The sequence below is a fragment of the Vulpes vulpes genome, chromosome 1 (assembly GCF_048418805.1).
Source record: "Vulpes vulpes isolate BD-2025 chromosome 1, VulVul3, whole genome shotgun sequence".
Lineage (NCBI taxonomy): Eukaryota > Metazoa > Chordata > Mammalia > Carnivora > Canidae > Vulpes > Vulpes vulpes.
The window spans coordinates 119,997,740-120,020,284 of NC_132780.1; the positions used below are offsets into that span (position 1 = coordinate 119,997,740).

Below are 22,545 nucleotides of genomic sequence, written 5' to 3' on the forward strand. Positions count from 1 at the left end.
AGTTCTCGGTTGTCTTTCTTGCATAAAGCACATCCATGATGTAGCATCTAATTTCTTCGGAAGAGACAAAGCAATCTAAAAGCAGAATTCCCCTAGACTTCTATGATATTTTTCTAATCTCTTGCAGATGTTTTGCTCATCCTTAATTTGATAACAATTCTTAGCAATTTGTTTTATCAAATCTTTCCAAAGAAGCTTAGCTTCCATAGAAATACTTTCTTCTTGCATTAATGTCCCATCTACTTATGTAATAGTTAATAAAATTATATGATTTTGATATACTTTCTTCTTGCATTAATGTCCCATCTACTTATGTAATGGTTAATAAAATTATATGATTATGATAACAAAAAACAAATGGCACAAACAAGTTTGCAACAAATGCAGCCAACTCTTAAGAAGTGGAGACGTTATGGGAGCAGGAGTGTTTGGTGTATTAGAACATTGACTTTGCCATGACTCCAGACAGCATCCCACATTTTACAGAGGACAGAGCTCTATTATTCCATTTAGTAAAGAGGTCAGTTTCAAAAGTTTCTATTAGGAACCGCCATCTGTAATTCGCCAAAATGACCAACACAAAGGGAAAGAGGAGAGGTACCTGCTATATGTTCTCTAGGCCTTTTAGAAAACATGGAGCTGTTCCTTTGGCCACATACATGCCAATCTCTAAGAAAGGTGATATGGTGGACATCAAGGGAATGGGCACTATTCAAAAAGGAATGCCCCACAAATATTACCATGGCAAAACTGGAAGAGTCTACAGTGTTACTCAACATGCTGTTGGCATTGTTGTAAACAAACAAGTTAAGGGCAAGATTCTTGCCAAGAGAATTAATGTCCCCATTGAGCATATTAAACACTCAAAGAGCCTGAGATAGCTTCCTGAAGCGTGTGAAGGAAAATGATCAGAAAAAGAAGGAAGCCAAAGAGAAAGAAAGGTACTTGGGTCCAACCGAAGCACCAGCCTGCCCCACCCAGAGAAGCACACTTTGTGAGAACCAATGGAGAGGAGCCTGAACTGCTGAGACCCATTCCCCATGAATTCATGGCATGATACATGTAAAGGAAATAAAAGACCTCAGGATTGTAAAAGCGTTTCTCTTAATTGAGTAGGAGTGTGGTTGGTGTCCTTTCACTTAAAAAATATTTAAAGCAAAAAAAAAAAAAATTTCTATTAGGTGTACACCTAATTTTCCTTAAGAGTTAAGCAGCTTGCCAATGCAACGCACTTTGGAACTATGTCCAGCAGCTGCATCACTACCAGCCTCCAGACCTTCACGGGGCACGAGGACCACCTCCCCTCATGGGAAACACGTCATTCCCACTCCTAACTGAATAATTATATTGTGTAGTGAGCTTTGACATGGTCTCAACCTTCAGTGACGCCCCTTAAAAGAAGCCAAGTTGTACCGGGAGCCAGACAGAAAAGCTCCAGAACAGCTTCTCAATGAGAAGTTGTAACATTTAGTGGTAATGACTAAACGCATGTATTCAGTGTAAATTAGGGGACTCTCTTCGGCTGGAAAGGGCAGGGTGCTAAATCTAAGGAAGCAGTCAGAGAAAGCAAATTTTCTCCTAATCAGAAAAGTACAATCATGGTGAAGTGGAGCAGGTAAATGGAGCTAGTGTGTATAATTAGGATCTTATTTCCTTTTCCTGAAAACTGCAAGAAAGGAAAGGTGGGCACCTGAGAAGGAAGTTAAAATTGCTGGAGGAGAACTTCCTTGGTTAACTGAGGAGACAGGTTAAGCCTGATGATGGTCTTGGTAAAGAGCTGAGGACACCTGCAGCCTGAGGACGCCTGTGAATTTAAAGGGACTTCTGATGTCAGAAATTCTAAAGTGACGGCATTCCTTCCTTAAAGTTAGATTTTTTTAATTGATATTAATCACTACATGCAGTTAATAAGCAAAATTTCTCACTATACCTAGGTTTTGTGTTTCTTTAAATTTTACTCTGCTTGTATATTCTTCATTAATACAAGGTTTTATTATTAATGTGTATAAATACACATGGTGGTAAATTTAGCACAAAATGCTGGTTTTTGTTTTTTTTTATACGAAAGGCAAAGTTGAGTAAAAGAAATGCACCATTATCTCTGGGACTCGACCTTACCACTGAGCCACCTGGCAATCCACACCTGAGGCAGTGTAATGACCGGGCGATCTAGAACTTCAGGGGAAAAGGACAGCCAACTGAAAACTGTCAAGCATTGGCAGCCGGCAGAATGTGGGATGGAGAAAGTGGCAAGCCGAGCTAGATATTTTATTTGTTTTTATAATTAAAAGATATAAGAAGAAGCAAAAAAGATTAAACAGAAGTTGCCATTGAGAGCCCCGCAGGAACAAATATGCAAATGTTGTTTCACCTGCTGCCAGCTTTGCTGAAGCAGGGACACTGTACCTCCAGCCTAGCTCTTGTGTTTTGAAGTTGGGAGGCAGATATTAGTGGAGTCTCCATACTTGCCTGCTTCCCCTTGTTCTCCTGCTCGAATGCATGGTGAGGAAGCCCATGCTGAGGCCTCTGCGGGACACCATCAACAGGAGCTGCTAATAATGGGAAACCTAATGACCCTTTAATGGGACGAGTACAGCTAAGAGAGTCATGCAGATTTGATTTATAAGAGAAGAAGAAGCAATGCTCTAAGCCAAAGCAAGAGCTGACCAGGCTGGGCACAGTTAAGCCTAGTAAAGAGAAGGCTATAGCCCTCCTTAAGAAAAGACATTCATCATGAAGACCTCCACCTCAACGTAGCATCCACAGCAACCACCAAACCCTGAGCATGACGAGACAATATTCACAGTGCACAGTGAGGCCTCATAGGACACCTGGGTTAAGCAACACGGTGGACATCTTTTCCTAATTTGCATTTATGAAACAGAGTTAATCCACAGCAAGAGATTGGGACTGAGTCTCCTAGACCTGGGCTAAATCCAACTGGAATAGAACATGTTGTCAGTCAGACTCAAATATGGCCACTGTAGCAAAAGACCATAGTCGTACAGGTATTTCTCAAACCCTGGGAAATCACCTGGTTTTACCAAATTAACCCAAAATCATTCTTAGAGCTTGAAGGTTTCCATCCCATCCGATCTGATAGTATTAACATCCATGAAAACTCTAGAACAATGGGTCTCAAAGTGCAATCCTCAGACCATTAGCACCAATGTCTCCTATGAATGCACATTCTCAAGCTCCACCTGGAGCCTAGTTACTGGAAAAATCGAGGGCTGGAGCCAAGAATCTGTTTTAACATGCCTTCCAGGTGATTCTCCTAATGCACTCGAGTTTGAGAACCACTGGTCTCAAACTTAGCTCCATGTTAGAAGCTCTTAGGAAACTTTAAGAAACAAAATGCTGATGCCCAGTTGTTACACCCTTCCCCACTTCTGAGATTCTGATTTAATTGGCATCAGGCACAGCCTTGGCATATGAGTTTGGGAGTTTATTTGTTTGTTTGTTTTTTACTCCCCAGCTAGTTCTAATGCACAAGAAAGTCTGAAAACCACTAGAGCAAACTCAGGAAATTAACATAAACAGACTTTTCATACATGGCGCAAAGAGCATATACCTAGTCAACAAGTACTCAGAGGTATCAATTACAAAGAATAATAAGTAAATAAAATTTAAAAATTAATGAAGCCTAAGACTTTTGGGGGGAAATTCATTTTCTTTTTTGTTGAAATAGGGTCAAGGGAAAACATGATTGAGTCCATCAGTGTAGATTACTTATTATTCTTCGTAATTTATTTGAGAGAGTGTATGCAAGCGCACAGAAGGGTGGAGAGAAGGGCGGAGGGAGAGGGACTAGCAGATTCCCCGCTGAGCAGGGGGCAGATGAGGGGCTCAGTTCCAAGACCCAGGGATCATGACCTGAGCTGAAGGCAAAGGCTTAACTGACTGAGCCACCCAGGTGCCCCTAGGCTTGAATTATTTAAATATATATGTGAGATAGCCTGGTTTGTCCTTGCTCATAGGGAACTCAGAAACTAGTTTTGTCCTTAGAAACTTTATCCACCTTTTTATTATTTTTTTAAAGACTTTATTTTTAAGTAATCTCTCTGTCCAACGTGAGCCTCGAACTCACAGCCCCAGGATCAAGAATTGCATGCTCCACTGACTATTCCGACCAGGGGCCCCTATTTACCCCTTTTAAAGTAACCAACTCCTGTTCTTTTATACATATTTGAAAGTCTTGTTGCCATGCTTCTCACGCTAAAATACATGTATCCCCAAAGGTGGCTCATATGTCAGAAGACCCCAATTTAATCAAAGTTAGGTTATTTTAAATGTGTTAATATTAATACAAATGCAGATACATTATGATTTGGAAGGCACAATTTGATCATTCTGGGTTCTTCCCCAAGCACCCTGAGAACACAGCCTATTTACTCTCCCCTGCCCTTAGGAGCACTTCACTAGGAAGTCTGAAAGGCACTAACATTTTGTGTGTGTGCGTGTGTGTGTGTGTGTGTGTGTGTATGTATATATGAGCCTTATTGAAAACTGCCTGAATTTATTTTGGAACAAGGCATAATATAAACAAATAAATGAAGAAATCACCCGTTGAGATCTTTTCTATGTAGGGAAACCATTATTATTATTATTATTACCTCCAAACACTGTTTATTCTTTGGATTCCATCAGAAACCAATATTCAATAAAGAGAAACAAGCTATCACCATTTGATATGATGGATCCATGAGATCCCATTATGGGAGACATTCAGAATACCTTTGAAATAATAATAAAGTTCATCCTTTAATTTATGTTTAATGAGCCTAGATGCTGAGAATGGCATTCCAGGTGAGGACTCCCATCTCCAGGAGGCCTGTGGTGGGAGGAAGTCAGGACTTGGTGGTGGGGAAACAAGGGAACTGGGCAGGAAGCAAAAAGGAGATAAGTTATTGAAATTGGGATTCAAGGCAGAAACCTATAAAAAACCCATAAAGCAAAAGGCTTAGGAAATAGGGCATTCTCACCATCTCCCAGAAGAATGAGAGAGAAGAGAGAGGAGAATGAATGACAAAAATCCAAATCAAGACTACAACCTCAAGGAGAAATTGTCAGCATTTTATAGAGAATTGTTGTGCCATATTTATGCATTTATTACACCCAAAGGGTTTATTGCTCAGTCTTTCTGCTGTCCTCTAGGTGAAAAATAGAACTCTGCTCCTCAGAGCTTTTACAGAAAATGGCAATAAAATTCCCCATAGAGTTTGCCCTGTCTCCCAGCTTTTCCTTCCTAACCAAGTTTGAGCTTTTAGAATTGGCACTTTGGGGGGTATTTCACGTACCTTTTGCTTCAGGCACCAGCGCACTGCACCACATCTTCAGGGCTTCTCACTTCTGCTACGTTCTACCCAGTACAGATGGCAGCACACGCAAGTGCAGCGTCCCTTGGGTTTGTCAATATTTGGGAGAAAGGCAGTTTCTCTCTTTTTCTGTCAGAAGAAAAATTAAAATCTAAAACTCCTAACTATCCTTAGCACTAAGTGTTGTAAGTAACAAAATCAGCATTTCCATTTCCCAGAAAGTTGAACAGAGAAGCCTCTCCCCTTCCGCGAGCACCGCGTTTGGAGCCACCAGCATATTAGAACCATATCAGCAACCATCTGGCCCATACCCCTGTTCTACCAATGAGGGGATCGGGGCTCAGAGAGGATGACTGATCTCTCTCGGGGCCACAAAGCCAAGGAGACCAGAGTCCCAGTCTCCTAGTTTAATTCAAATTTCCTCCCAATCTACCTTGCCATGCCCCTGAGTGCCACTAACCGGGAAGGAAGCAGAATGAAACCTAATGGGAGGGAAATATAGCCTTGACACTGGACAGGTGTTCAAAGCTGATGCATATGCAGGAGGCAGCAAGCAGACTTGCAGCAGGCCTCCGGCGTACAGGGAAGCAGCTGCAAGCCACAACAAACAAGGACACAGAGGGCCGAGCGAGACTGCATGGGGAGCTGCATGTCCCCAGAGCCTGGCTGAGGGCAGAGACCCTCATTTCTCTCCTGGTTGGATGCTCCTGGACCTGTACGAGGTACAAAGTCTTGCACCCAGGGGGGTAAAAAGTGCAACAGATAATCTAGCAAATGGCTTCTAACATTTGGATCCTTACCTGTAAAATGGGCTCATTACCCCTGCCTTGTAAAAAGTGAACCGAGACATGTGACCTCGTATGTAATTATAAAGGAGGGTGAGATAGTACCATTACTCCTGTCCCCACGACCACCTCCATCTCAGGGGCAAAAACACCTGGGCGTTTCAGGAATTTCTGACACACAGTCCCGAAGTTTAAAGATGGACAAAGCATGTTGTGAAACAAAAAACAGTTTTGGACACAGAGATAGGTTTCCGCAGCTGCTGACACACAAACCTGTTTCCTAACAAGAAATCAGGAAAGTGTACGACTGAATAAAAATAATAATAATAAACAAACATGTTAACAAAGCTCTCCCTGAAAAGCTGTCCACCTCGGGGACAGCACAAAATCTTTCTTCTCAATGTTCGCTCCCACACCTATTCTATTGCTAACCTATTGCAAATCTAATCCCAGTTGGACACCCCTTTGTCCTGAAAAATTCTCCCTCCATCCCTGATTGTCCAGGAGCAGAAAGCCAAAGTCCAGTCATAGTTTAACCTTCAAATCAAGAATAAAAATACAACAATTAGAACAAAACGAAGAAGAAAGAGGAAGACTATCCTGTCAAAGCCATCAGTTTTGAAGTTAACTGGCTAAACAGAGAATCAAATATGCTACATAATTCTGGAAAATTCGACTAATAACTAGAAATGCCTGCCTTTATTTGGCTTCTTTTTTTTTTATGCATACGAGAAATTAAATCCCCTAGTAAGTGCAAGAAACTTACATATCTGGAAAACAGCAAAAGGTATGCCGGGTAAAAATGACAGAAACCAGAGTTACCCGATCTGGATCAAAAATATTAAACAAAGAAAAAAATACTTATTATTCTGTCAGCTTTAAGCCATTTTCAGCTTGCTCAAACTGGAACACGTCCCCCTGTGGTCTTGTAAAACTCACTGAATTGTAGTAAAGTAGTGTAAGCAGCAGCTTCATCTTCAAAGATGCCATGTAAAATATACATATTAACAAGCAGGGTTTTTCTTATTTTTATTCCTTCTCTCCATTGCTCTGCTCTGCTCCAAGCATCGGCGACATCTTGGTAGTGTAACATCAACTAGAGTTTACATCTGCTGGCACCCACCACCACCCCCAACCTTGAGGCCTCGGCCACTGCCAGAGAGGCCCTCGTGGGTTCCTCCAACACGACGTGAACTTCCTGAGCCAATAAATTTGACATAAGTACTCACATCTCTTTCCACTAAGACAGAACCTAGTAAATAGTGCCCAGGTTAAACTGCTTGTATTTGAAAAAAGCAAATAAACCAAAAAGGCATGTTTGTGGGTGTGTGTCCCAGTGCTCTGCTCTGTAAATTTCTCCTGAATAACTGATTAGACCAGGGACGAGCAGAGCCTTAGATTTGAAACAAGAGGAGATGTGTGCATTCAAATTCACAGTTCCAAATGCATCTTCAAAATTTGGGAGTTCTGATATATCTTGCCATTCCCATCCTGCAGAACATTGGGAGTTCTGGAGACAAAGTCAGTGATCAGTCTCCTCTTGACCCTATGTCATCCCTTGCAGTGGGCGGGTGGATGGAGCTATGGAGCAGGATGACTATAAAAGAGAAGACCTGGTGATATTTTCATTGTCTTCTTCAGCTCTTTGAATTTTGACTTCCTTTTCCCTTCCCACCTACAGGCACTGAGGTTTGTCTCTCTTAAGGTACAGTAGCCATCCAGGAAAGTGTGACTATATCCTTATTTCTGTACCTTGCATCTAAGCAACATTTCTGGAGGCCCTTCTATATGCCTAGGATATGCAAAACCCTGCACCTCCAGCATCTAGCACAGTGCCTCCTGCATAGTGGACACTAAGTAGATGAAGTTTGTTGAATGAATGAATGAATGAATGAATGAATGAATATTAGACCTAGATTGTATAACAGAAGTTAGTGCTAGAATTTACATCAATGCAATTTCAAAATTTAGGGAGAAAAAAAAGATAGGTTTTGAACCTATTGCCAAAGGAAATACAGTTCATGGAAATAAATTACAAAAGAAAAAATAAATTTCCTATGACATGCAAAACAATGCCTGATGGGGAATAAAAAGGAGACATGATGAGAGAGGCAGGATGGCCCAGACAACTGAGGAGAACCTGGGAAATGGGCCAACCCCCCAAAGTGGGGCAGGGAGTCCCTCCAGCTTCCAGAATTTGACCATGGAAGTAAAGGCAAGTGGCATGGACCATCAGGAGACAAATAAGGGTCAGCCCTGGGAAAGTCCAGCCATGGCTGGACATGCACAGGGTCTTGGTTCACAGACACAACTCCAGGAACCAAGTACCCCATTGCTTCAGCAGGAGCAGCAGCTCTTGTTACACAGCTACTAGAAGAAAGCCTGGTGTCCCTTAAATCCCCCTAGCCTAGAATCTCCCTTGGTCTCAGTGGCTCTTAAATCAAGAGGTAGGCTGGGACTCCTGGGTGGCTCAGTGGCTGAGCATCTGCCTTTGGCTCAGGTCATGATCCTGGGCCCTGGGATCGAGTTCTACATCGGGCTCCTGGCAGGGAGCCTGCTCTTCCCTCTGCCTATGTCTCTGCCTCTCTGTGTGTGTCTCTCATGAATAAATAAATAAAATCTTAAAAAAAAAAATAAGAAAGGGGCTGAGCCCATTACAATATCAACAACAAACACGAATATGGTGCTCACCGTGCTGGGCACTGTTAACATGACCACTCATTTAATACCCACTTCAGCCTCATGAAGCAGGCAGTACTATTATCATCTCCACCTTACAGATGAAGCTACTGAGGCACACCGCACTTCAGTGCTTGTCCAAGTCACGTAGCTAATAAGCACAGCAGAGAGCTGAACCTGGGCAGCCTGGCACCCAAACCCATGCTCTCAATGCTGTTATCTGCTGGCTCTGAGACTCCGAGGGAGGTGGTCAGGGAGCTCCGTGTTCTTCCCGAGCAAGAACAACAAAACCAATTACCCACGTGGAGATCCACACTCTGAAATGTACAGAATTAGAAAGCAGAGCACATAACCAAAGACTCATACACAGGGTGGCAAGACCCTATAAGAATAATTCAGCAGGGCAGAAGCCCCAAAGGGCCTGAGGCTTGCTCATGCAGTGAATTAAAATTTACACACTATGACTCAGACGTGCAGAAATGGAGTTTAATTCCCCATGCTCCTGAACCCCCATTTCTTTTTGCCTGCCCCTGCAAGGCTTCCAAGCACTCACTTGTGGCTTAATACAGTCTCTTTAGGGTGAAAATACAGTGGATTCAAGATTTGCCCCTTTGAAGTCTACCCCCAAGGTGGACTTACCAAATCCCTTAGCTCTGAAAAAGGGACTGCTGGCTGAGAAGTCCTGTTCCGCTTACTCCTGGGCATGGGCTTCTTTAGCTTGTGGCCGTTTCAATTAAATAAAATTAAAAATTCAGTTCCTCAGGGTGCCTGGGTGGCTCAGTCGGTTAAGCATCCGACTCTTGGTTTCAGCTCAGGTCATGATCTCTGGGTTGGAAGATCGACCCCCACATCTGGCTCCAAGCTCTGCAGGGAGTCTGCTTGAGACTCCATCTCCCTCTGCCTCCACCTCTCCTGCTTCTGCTCTCTCTCTGAAATAAATAAATAAATCTTAAAAAAAAAAAAATCAGTTCCTCAGGGGCAGCTGGGTGGCTTAGTAGGTTAAAAGCATCTGCCTCTTCAGTCCAGGTGTTGATCTTAGTTCAAGCCCCGCACTGGCTGAGCATGGAACCTACTTAAAAAAAAGAATTCAGAAAAAAAAAAAAAGAATTCAGGCCCTCAGTCACACTAGGCATTTCAAGTGTTCCACAGACACATGTGGCTAATAGTTACTGTAACTGGATAGTACAGACATAGATCATATCCATCACAATATTCTACTGGATAGCACTATACACACACACACAAACACACACGTGTGTTCTTGTCTATTTGTCTTTCTTCTGAACATTATATACTACATATATATATACATATATACATAAATATAACAACACATTCAAAAATTGAGACACATGGGGATCCCTGGGTGGCTCAGTGGTTTAGCGCCTGCCTTCAGTGTAGGGCGTGATCCTCGAGACCAGGGATCAAGTCCCATGTCGGGCTCCCTGCACGGAGCCTGCTTCTCCCTCTGCCTGTGTCTCTGCCTCTGTGTGTGTGTGTGTGTCTCTCATGAATGAATAAATAAAATCTTAAAAGAAAAAAAAAAATGGAGACACAAGTTCCATGCGTTGTAGAACCGAGCTCTGCCAACAGGTGGCAGTGAGATTTCGATTCATTTAATATCCTAATTAAACCCAGGATTCCATGTCTTTAAAAATGGTTGCAACACCACCAGTCCTACCAACCTCTCAAGTGACTCTAACGATCATGAGATAATGCATGGGGAAGTACTTCCAAATTTTTAAGACAACACTCAAACTGAGCCATTGCTATTCCTATTCTAAGAAAGACTCATGCTACAGACTGAATATGTGTTTCCCACCAAAATTCATATATTGAAACCTAATCTCCAAACGTCCAAAGTGATGGTTTTAGGAGATGAGGCCTTTGGAAGGTGATTAGGAGATGAGGACAGGGCCCTTCTGAATGGGATTGGTGCTCTTAGAAAAGAGATCTGATGAACTCCTGTTCTGTGAGGCCCCAGCAACAAGAGAGCCATCTATGAAGCTGGGAACAGACTGAATCTGCCAATACCCTGATCCTGGACTTCCCAGCCTCCAGGACTGCGAGAAATAAATTTCTGTTATTTAAACCTCCACCTATAGTATCCTGTTACAGCAGCCCAAACGGAGACAAATCATTATTTTATTTTTAAAAGAGAAAAAATATATAACAGAACCCAGACCTATTTTATCTCAGGTGCTAAAGGAATTTACATCTTGTATCTCAGAGTTATTTACCCCACATTAGCGTGATGAAATCCTGAAGAAGGGACGATATATTAGAAGACTGCAGATGGAATAATCCTTGAGTTTTTAAAAGAAGGAAAAAGAATAGTTCTAGGATACCACAGACCAATACATTACTACCAGTTCTTAGAAAATTCAGAGCACACTTTATAACAAAAGATTTTGAAATATTCATAACAAAACCTTTGTTAGAATTGCTTACCAAGCCAAATAACTTTAGAGATGTTGCAAACATGGCATGCCTTGATTTTAGCAAAATAACACTAACGTTCCCCTCAAATGTCCCTGTGATCAGGATGGTGAAATGGGCACTAATGGGCAGTGTGATTCAGCGCATTTGTGTCTACTCAAAAACTACCCCCAAGTAGTGTTGATTATGTGTTCAAAGTTGGCTTGAAAGCAGGATGTGGAGAATATTGTCCCTGCAGCCATTCTGTTGCACATTTTTGACAATGATGGATGCTTTCAAGGAGAGTCTCCGCATATGACAAGAACGCTGCACAATTCAACTAGGCTGCAACAGAGAAGGCTTTGAAAGGGTTCTCTCCACAAGGGTGTGGCAGGCAGGCAACTTCAACTCCGGGCAACAACACACACACACACACACACACACACACACACACACACACGTACACACTACTGCTGGACATTCTGTCTTGCTAAGCTAACCACAACCATGCAAAGACAGATTATTAATCCCAATTTAGAATTAAGGAAACACAAATCAAGCAGAGCAGAAGAGCCAGCCAGCCATACAGCTGGGGTGCCAGCCCTGGCTTCCCTAACTCCCAAGCTTCCAGTCTCTCGTCTTCCCCCATCTGAACACATAGATGGTAACTGTCTTGACTCCCAATAGTGTACAACCCCTTCTTTAACCTTTCTCTGCTCCCCCTCTCCTTTCTCTCCTCCCACCTCCTTCCTTTTCTATGAGCTGCTCTTTACCTTCTTCCCTGCCTATGATCTATGCCTATTCACATCTAGGCAGGTTTTATTCCACTAAGGAGAGGCCAGAAGCTGATCTCTGCTCTAGAAAATGATGTTCATGGTCTCCCAAAGGTAAAATTACTAGATCTCCCAAACACAGTTGGGAGTGACCCATATTTTACTGTTTGTTCCATTTTTAACTCCACTGGGACAAATAATTGTCCTATTTTAAACTGGAACTAGGGTGTGGGGGGTGTGTACGTGTGTGTAAGTGAGGGGAGAAGAGAGGGAGAGAATACGTAATACCCTAACTTCCTGATTTTAGAGTTGAAAACTTGTAGGTCAATCACATTTTGTCCAGTCAGCATTCCAAAACCATGACCTCTTTCACCCACCCTCAGATACCTAATAACCTTCTATTTTTAATACTGACATTTGGAGCCCAATATTATCATTCATATCTTACATGTTCATTTTTACCTTCATAACAAACCTGTCTGATAGGAAGAAAAAATATTACCATTCCCATTTCAAAGAATCATCAAGTCGGAGAATGTCAGTCATAACATTTATAAGGAATTATAATTCCAAGAAGTCCCCTGACTTCCAGGCCAACTCTTTCTAATCTCACAGGGCTCCCTGACAGCATTGTGAGGAAGAAAACTAGGTCTCCTGTCTTCTTATTCAGGTCTTTTTGCAGAAATGCAAATTCATATCCTAAGTGGTGTGGGGGCAGGTTAAATGGAAATAATTTATTATCTCTTTTGGTGAAAAGGAGAAAGAAAGGAATGGGAAAAGGAACATTTGTTCCTAACCCTTCAAATCCAGTTATGGCCAGCTTAATCACAGACAGAAAAACAGTACTATATAATCACATAGAGGCAAGGAATCTAAGATCAGGGCCTAAGGGGGTCCTCCAGCCTAACCTCCAGCCAATGCACAGACCCTGTGGCATCCTTGATGATGATGATGACAATAATCACTAAGGTTCACTGAGCACCCTCTAAGTCCCAAGCACTGAGCTTATGCATTTTTACATATTTTTCGTTTCCTTAGTCTACAACCCTAAGCAATAACTATTATCATCATCCTATTTCACAGATGAGAAAAAATAACATTATCATCCATCTCCAGTCTTCGTAACAGTCCCAAAGAGATTGTTTTAACCACTGTTCCCATGTTAGAGATGATAAACTGAGGCACAGAAAGTCAAGTAACTCACCCATGGGGCACGCGGGTCTCCCAATACATAGCCCAAAGCTCCTCCTACAGAGCGGTATCTCAGCAATGCAGAAAATACCTTCACCCCCTCCACCCAATTGACTATCCATCAGAAAAATTTCAAATGAGGACTTGATGGTGACACTGTGCAAACAAGGTCTTGCAGTAAGTATCCCACTGGAGAAAGGCCAGCCGCGGCCCCGTGAGGACAGCAAGTCAGTAATTCAAAATGTAGATATGGATTTGTCACAAAAACAACCCAGCCCCCGAGAAAAGAAAAGTAGTAATTTCATAAGAAGTGAATTTTTGAAAGAGAAACAGAGAATTGATGGCTTAGGAAAGGTAAAGTTATGGCAATGGGTTGTAAATCCTGATCATAAATTAAGGCTGACATGAAGAGGAGTTTTGATTCAGTTACTGGGTAAACTGCTTTACTGGGTACACTAGTACCACCTAGTGTTGGAGAGGAGGAATTTAGGTTAATCTGCTCCGTAGCAACAAAAAAATGCCTTTTCTATGGGGGTCAAACAACTTCGGAAACACATCACAAGCCTCCAGAATTCCACTAAGTGATGATTGCTATTTTTACCAAATATCCTCCTTTGGGGAGATCCCATTTTAACCAGAGAGGACAAAATGCTACGTGAGGCTGGTCCTGGCATCTTCAGGGTCTATCTTTATGAATGAATGCTAAAATACAATGTTGAGCTCATATCTCACATTTTGTAGCACTTTTCACATATGCGATTTTTATTTTATTATCAAAACAACTCTACGAGTCAGGCAGACAATATATTTATCCCATTTCACAGATGAGGATTTTGACATTCATCCATGCTATTGGCCAAGTTAGTTATGAAGTTATTTGTGCCGCTTGCAGAGAGAGTTGAGAAGTTAACAGGCCTTCACAGGAACTGAGGGTCTTATAAAGATGAGCATGATGAAAAGGCCAAAGTATGAGAGAATCAAGAGTCAGTCAAGTAAACGTCCGGCTCACTTTCAAATGACTTCTAAAGATTCCTCAGCAAAGATGCACCTTCCACAAACTCAAAAATGAATGGGACCATAGCAACAGATGCTGCCTCAAATAGGTGGCCATAACTGGCTGGACCACTGGGCAGCCCTATGCCAGGCCCATGTGCTGGCCAACACATGCGGACTGAGGATACTTCCGCCAAGCTGAAATAAACACAGCATCTTAACCAGACCACTCACCCCATCCCCACCTTGTCCAAAATCTGCTTGTTCTTTCTTGTCCATAGAACATCAGAGAAATTATTTTCATCCTTCTGTTTGAGCCAAGGAACTGAGCCAAGGAACTTCACTTAGAGAATAGTCTTCCATGTAATCTTTCTACTAGGACTGTGGCCCTGTTCATAACGGGATTGCATGCATTTGGCAATTTTTTTTTTTTTTTTTTGGACTATGCTTTGAGAGGAATCTGTTCCAGTGGTGGAGTACTCATCTGCCCCATCTTGGAGGGGATGTACTTAATTTCTTATTTTTATGGGATGTTATTAGACATTTTCTATGGAGGGTCACATGTTCATTCAATATTAATCTTGTTCTCAAACATCAATTCATCAAATATATTAATGAATACACTACAAAAATGTGTGTACATTAATCTTTATCTGCATTTCTAATTATTTCTTATTGAATATTTTTTGAAGAGAGAGGTGTAGAACAAAGTTATTCTAAATTGGAGAACTATACCTTGAAAGAAGAATGTGGAACTCTCTCTTCAGGGTATTCTATAGTTATTTCCAATGTTTTTCCTTGTTTGTTGTTTGACTTTTAATTTGATGATGAGGATATTTGATGTAGATTACAAGAATCGGAGCATTTAGAAGAATTTCTGGCCATAGATCAGAACTCTTTTCCCCTTGATTGGCCCCATATTAATTAATAAATTATTTTCTAATGGCAGTGAGTGAAAGGCCAAGTTATCAATCAGACATTTTTTTCAACAAAGTCCCTTTATTTTCTACTCAAGATAACATTAAGAAATCATCAATATGACTTCTCCTAGAACTGTTTCAAAAGCGTCAGCCAAGCTAGAGAAACATACACACACACACACGCACACACAACATTCACTAGCTTAGGTGTAACCACAGTCAAGTTTCTAGAACATGATCTAGTTCCTCTCTCTGTCCCTTGAGTAGGGTAGTTATCTTGATAGTTGTCCCTTGAGTGGTCACAGTTTCCTCTATTATAATCCAAACATGATCAGCAGTAATGACCTCCAATCATAACTCTCCTTTTTCATCAGGGCTCCAAGAGGCAGGCTTTCCATTCTCTAAAAATATATTACAAGATAGCAAATATGCAAACATTTTTGGTGACATTGTATAATATAAAGCTAATGAACATCTTAAGTGTTCATTTTCTTTTCCATTGTTATAACTCATAGATATATTTACCATATATAATATATGGTAATATAAGTGATATAATACAAAAAATAACAATATTTATAAATATTATTTATCATTTATAACACACCCATACATCTCATGGGAATCACCTAGACACAACTATTCACAGATGAAGGCTTCATGTTCGCTATAGAGGCTGAGAAACCTGTTGGTTAAAAAAAAAAAGAAACCTGTTGGTAAGTGATGATGGCAGGTTTGCCAAAGGATCCTTGAGAATGCCAGGTCATATCATATGAAAAACATTTAAAAATAGAAGAAATCTTGAGGGACAGTTTTCATAGATTTGACTATATTTTACCCATCAATAAAACAATACGTTGATAATGACAATATTAAAGCATTGTAGAAAAATAGACAAGGATCAGATAATTCAAGAGAAAAACACAAATGGCTGTGAAAACTGCAGAGCCCATCACTAAGCAGCTGCTTGAAATAAACATTAAATAAAAATAATTAAGGAAATGTAAATTACCTCACCAAGAAGACACTATTTTCTATGGAGTTGGCAAAGATTAAAAACAAAGATTAAAAACATTATAAAAACTCCTGACTGCCCTCTTCCACTGTAAATATGCTAAGACAATATGCATCAAAAGTCTTAAAGTTTTTATAGCTTTTGACCTAGTAATTTCAATACTAGATAACTACCCTAAGGAAATAATCAGAAATGCAGGCAAATTTATGTGCAAATATGTTTATAATAGCATTATTTATTACAGTAATAAATGGAATCAATAAACATGCCCAACAAGAGAGAGCTGCTTAAATAAATTACAGGCCATCCAAACACGCATACTGTGGACTGTTATACGGCCATTAAAAATTAAATTTACAAGGAATTTTGAATGACATGGGAAAATGCGCTTATGATGCACAAAGCGACAAAAAAATGATATAAAGCTATTCCTTTTTAAAAAAAAGATTTTATTTATTTATTCATGAGAGACACAGGGAGAGAGAGAGGCAGAGACACAGGCAGAGGGAGAAGCAGGCTCCATGCAGGGAGCCCAACGTTGGACTCGATCCCAGGTCTCCAGGATCACACCCTGGCTGAAGGCGGCGCTAAACCGCTCAGCCACTAGGGCTGCCCTAAAGCTATTCCTATAGCACAATCTGAATTTTTAAATGTGTTTGTGTGCAGAGAAAAAGCAACAAAACATGAACAATGTATATGATTATATGTGATTTTTTTTTCTTACTCTTTATAATACTTCTTTGGGTTTTTTTCCAAATTTCCCACACTGGACATGTATTATCTTAACAATTAGAGAACATGTTTGTTGAAAAAACATTCCACCACATGGTCCTCGAGGCCTGGAAAGACTCCATTGTGTCTGTTCCCTTCTAATCCTGATTGTTTCCTAAGCACATCAGGCACATCCATACCTCCCTGCTTTTCTTCTTTAAGTTCTTACCACTTGGAAGTCCTTGCAAGAACTTGAAAGTCAGTTCTTCTGGGTGACAGTCTCTGAAAACCCCAGTACAAACTGGCTGTTGCCTCATGTTTGTTTTATAACCACTTGATACATGTGGTGGTAGTGATGTGAAAATCTTGGAGTTCAGAGCCAATAGTCAAGAAAGAATCCTTGAGACATCTTCAGTGCAAAAAAAGGTGGTTTTAGCAAAGCATGGGGACAGGACGGGTGGACAGAAAGAGCTGCTGTAATGGGGTTGTGAGGAGTGGCTAATTACATACTTTCAAGGTGGGAGGACATTAGGGATAGAGTAAGTCTTTAAGGAATTTGGGAGCAAGGTTTCTAGGACTTTGAGGGGTTAGCTGTTGTTAGGAAAAGGTTATTTACTGCTATCCACTAAAACCTTTAGTCGTGAGCCCCTTCAGATGTATATGCCATATGCTTGCAGGATGACTGCTACCATATATCTTGGGGGAAAGAGATAAAGGAAGTTTCCAAAGGAATTTTTATTTGTTAAAGGAGCCTTACAGGATCCTGGAGGTTGGGCTAATGTTAAGCTATTAACATTGAGACCATTGAGTTCCTAGAGGAAGGCCACTCTAACTGTGTCAAGGACTTGTCAATGGGCCACAAGCTGTAACAAAAATTATTTTTTTCTTTTTCCATTGTTCTCCACATCAGTAGAATGCCATTCACTACATAATTCTAATTATTCATTTACATGTCTATCCCCCCCCCCCACCCACATACACACACACATCCTTGGATTTTGAACTTCTCAAAGGCCCTATACCTTAGAAACCTTTACATTTCTAATATCTAGTACCATCCCTGGCATGTTGTAAATATTAAATATATGGATGAGTGAATGATAAATGGAAGGATGAGTAGATGGATGGATGCAAACCTAGAAGTTTTGTTAAAGAGTCTACAAACTGTCATCTTCACATCGCTTCCCATATTCGGATGTACACATCCTGCAGATAACACATGGGAAGCACTACGTTGAACACTGCAAGACAAGTTGAACTATAATTAGCTTATAATAGAACTGAAATTTTTCTAGTTGAAACAACAAATCTGTTATCCTGCTTTACAGTAAATGGCTTTCTACAAAGGATACCCACACGCTATTTTATTATTAAAAACCATTCCAATAAAAGATATGCTGAAAAATTATTGCAATTTCTACTAATTAAAAACTAATTAAGTCATTTGCTGAATAATACATGTACTCTACTTGCATTATCTATGAACATGCTCCTCACTTACAAATATTTGTCTCCATTTCATTAAAGTAATTAAACTGCTTCAAGTATGGTTATTTTTACAAGCATTTTATAGCCAACTCTCAATTTTCCATACCAATGGAGAAGCATAATTGAAATATTTAAAACTGAATAAGAGATAATACGGAACCTCCCTGCAGTTCTTCTCCTCCTCCAGTTTAACAAACAACAAAAACAACTAACTTGAGTTTTAGCTTGGCTCCCTCCTCTGACTCCCACTCTGGTAGCCTGAACAGAAAATAATTGCACATAAGCAGTACGATTGTATTCATACGCACATGTCACCTCCTTCCCTCCCCCACCTTTCAAAACTCTCATTTTAATGTGTGTTGGGGAAGAATGGAGCCTACTTTTCCAGGGAAGAGGGACCATCTCCAAATCAATGACAACATTAATTGCACTCTGTCTCTCTGACCACATGGCCCATGCTTTGTCCCTGGCAATTATGACAATTCCTTAAGTTCTTAGAAAAAAAAATGCTGCACAAAGCAAAAACTTCTTTACGCTAAAAATTATAATGGAGATTCTGAGTGAAGGTGTCAGTGTGTGCATGACAGTGTAGCTGGCTGCAGCTTTGTTTGCTATTTTAAAGTAAGGAGAATTACGCGGAAGAAACCTTCCTTCGCAGAAGGGGAGGGAACATAATTATGAAGGGGCAGAGAGTAAATATAAGTTGGGTGCATCTAATTACATATACTGAGAAACGTGACAGGAAAATATATATTAGAAACCGGTTAACAATCCACTTTCCATAGCATTTGTTGGGGATAAACAGAGTAAAGTTCTTCTAATTCTCTAATGCCAGTTTTTGACCTAATGCAAGAGCTGAGTGTGGGAGGAGAGAAATGGTGCTGCACAGAGAAAGCACCACCCAGGGAGGCAGAGTCAGGCAGAGGGGACAGCCTGGAGCAGACGGGGAAGGAGGAAGGTGGTCAGAGTGCAGATGGCTGGGGAAGACTGGCTCCAAGGGCTTGACAGCTGCAGGTACGCTATAAAGCAGATGACAGGTAGATGATGAAGAGATAGACAGACGGACAGATGCATGGGCAGATATACAGAAAAAAAGAATAATATTTGGTACCCACACTTAGCATACAGGAGTCTAATAAGTGGGAGCATCTGGGTGACTCAGTCGGTCAAGCATCTGCCTTCGGCTCAGGTCATGATCCCGGGGCCCTGGGATGGAGCCCTGCGTTGCGCTCCCTACTCAGGGGGAGTCTACTAAGTATTGCTTCTCCCTCTCCCTCTGCTGCCTGCCCCTTGCTTGTGCTTTGTGTTCTCTCTCTCTCTGTCATAAATTAATCAATCATCTTTAAAAAAAAAAACAAAAAACAAAAAGGAGCCTAATAAATACTATATTCTGGAAGTCCTCATACACATTACTAGTTCCTAAAGCTAAAGACACAAAACAGGTTGTGTGGTAGGAAGCGAGGGAGGGAGCTGTTACTGTTGTTTTGTTTCCTTCTAATACAGGCCTCAGAGGTGGTCTCCAACATGTGTTCAGGTGGCTTAGAACAGAATTTGATTCAGGTCTCGTGTGGTATATGACATCTCCTTTATTCTGGATTCTCGCCATTTTAAATTTTATTGGATTTTTAATCAGAGACCATCTGATGAAATGTTCTGAACCCAGATTAGAATGGAGCACATCCTACAGCTGAATGAGAGGGAGGACAGTGGAATCACATAATGGAATATATAATAGATTTTAAAAGCCATAAAACTGCAGCAGACAGAGGGGTCTCCTCAGGGGTGGGGAGGAGCGGGGACATGCTGGAACATGCTCACTACCCAGGAAGAGAGAACCGAGTAAGTTCCTCCATGGGCCAAGGATGAGCTCCCAGCCCATGGCCACTCGCCATGGGTAGGAGGTGCTCGGCCCTGCCCAGGATACAGCAGAAAGGAGAAACAGAGTCCAAGCTGGTTTATGTGGAAAATTGAGGTAGGCCCTTGTCTTCTCCAAAATTCATCATGCAAGACAACGGGTATCAGTTTTGCTATACCATCTAGAGCAGGGCTTCTCTGAACCTCACCATGCAATTGAACCACTGGGAATCTTGTTACATTTAATATGCAGATTATGATTTAGAGGGTCCTGGAACGAGCCTGAGAATCCACATTTCCAACATGCTCCAAAGGATGCTGATGGTTAGTTCCAGAGGCACACTTAGAGTAGCAGAGGTAACGCAGTCTTCCTCACCTGCATCAGCATCACTTCAGTTCGCCATAGCTCAGACACCTGGACCCAACCCAGAATTGCAGCCCTAGGGATGGTGCCTACTACTCTGCAGGTGTTTCGGGCTCCCCTGATGATTTTTCATGGCTACTCTTCCATTTGACAAATGACTGATCATTTATAACACGCAGCTCTCTATGCAAACGGCTGTAAGATGGGAAGGTGGGCTAGAAGCTGAAAGGGTGATGTAAAGAGGTTGGGAGTGGCTCTCATTGAAGAGTTGAGCAAGGAGTCTGTGACCAGAAAACCAGGCTGGGAGCCTCTGTGGGCCTCCAGGGCATGCTCTAGGGCGGGCACACGCACTGAAGGGCTCCATCTTCCTGATGGAATATATTTGTTTGTTTTTATTGAAGTAGAGTTGACACACCATGGTGCATTAGTTCCAGGTGTAGAACACAGTGATTTGACAACTCTATACTTTACTGAGCAGATGCTTTTTAAATAAACCCCATTACAGGGCCCTACTGAATGGAATCTCTTCAAGAGCCATCCTGAACTCTGCACTTTCCCTCACAGCCATCTGCCCACATCATTACCAGTGCTGCTGACGGAGCCTCTGGGAGCCAGCCTGTCATCCATCTCCTCCTCCCCACTTCCAATGCTACATCCTAGTCCAAAGCCACTGTTTTCTCTCACCTGGACCAGAGCCACAGTCTCCTAGCTGCTGTCCCAACTGCTGTCCTGCTCCTGACATCCGTTCTCTGTTCCACAGGTAGCCTAGAACTCCTTCAGAAGCATCCCACTGCAGTCCGAATAAAAGGCACTCGGACACCGGAAATGTCCCACAGGGGTGTCTTTCCCAAGTCACGGTCTATGCACACACTCATTTTTTGTTGAACATTCTTTCCCAGACGTACCTAGACCCCGCTCTTCCTTTAGGCCTCGCCACAGATATCACCTTCTCTGAGTGAACTTCCCTGCCCACCTCACCTTAAGTAAATCCCCCTCCGGCCCCCATCCTTCCTTATAGCATGTACTATGATTGGTAATTATTTCACTTGTTTACTCATGGATTTTTCTTTCTCTTCCATTATACCACTGGTTCTCAAAGTGTGGTCCCTGGGGAAACCACACCAACATTCCCTGAGAATCTCTGAGGGCTGGGATCAGCCTCCGTTCCAGCAAGCTCTCCTTGCGATTTGGTGTATGCTGAAGTTTGGGAACCACTGTACCGGACTCCAACCACCAAAGGGGCAAAGACTAAATTCATCTTGTCTGCCACTATTAGCCCAGCACCTGGAATAGTGCATATAACAGACATTTGATAAAGTTTTTTTTTTAATGAATAGATAAATAAATCCTGTAAGGCCAAACAATTTCTATGTCCCAGCCAATAATCCCTTCTTGAGCCATTAATACACCTGCAAAAGTGCTACTTGAAAGAGAAATCTCATTTTTGTTTCCAAACAACAGAGTTTTAAGCTGGCTTCAGAGTAGCAAATGGATTTTGGGGGAGCAAGAGAGACGTTGGGACACAAACTAGGAGACTGTTGCAATGTCCTGCTGAGAGATGGTGGTGGCAGGAACCAGAGTGATGGCAGGGGAAAGGGAGAGGAGGTAGGAAGCTGAAGGATGGATCTCAGAGGCTGAGCCAACAGGACTTGATGACTGGTCATAGGTGGGAGGGTAGGAGAGAAAATGAGGGACTGGGAAAAGCATAAGAGGAGTGTGAGGTAAAAATGGGGATTCACAAGTAAGAAAAATAGGACAATAAAAGATAATAAGCAGATTGCCTTTGCCTGGGAAACGTTATACTGGGCCTTTTCCTTTTCTCCTTAATCCCCTTTCTACCTTCCATCTCCCCAAAAACATGCACAAGAAGCAAGTAAGTATGCTAGTATAACCCACAGTTGGAATGGTGTATTTGAAAGACATCATTTAGGGGCCCCACATCCTTAGTATGCAGCTGATAATGCCACGCTCCCTATAGGAAGTGGCTTATTCAGGTCACACGATCCATGAGGTTCAAGCCCCAGTCCCCCACCTCC

General features: G+C 41.7%; 1 pseudogene; it reads left to right on the top strand.

Moving 5' to 3' along the window:
- Positions 1-558: 558 nt before the first annotated feature.
- On the top strand, positions 559-1,057 carry LOC140596229 (large ribosomal subunit protein eL21-like; annotated as a pseudogene).
- The last annotated feature ends 21,488 nt before the right edge of the window (positions 1,058-22,545 follow it).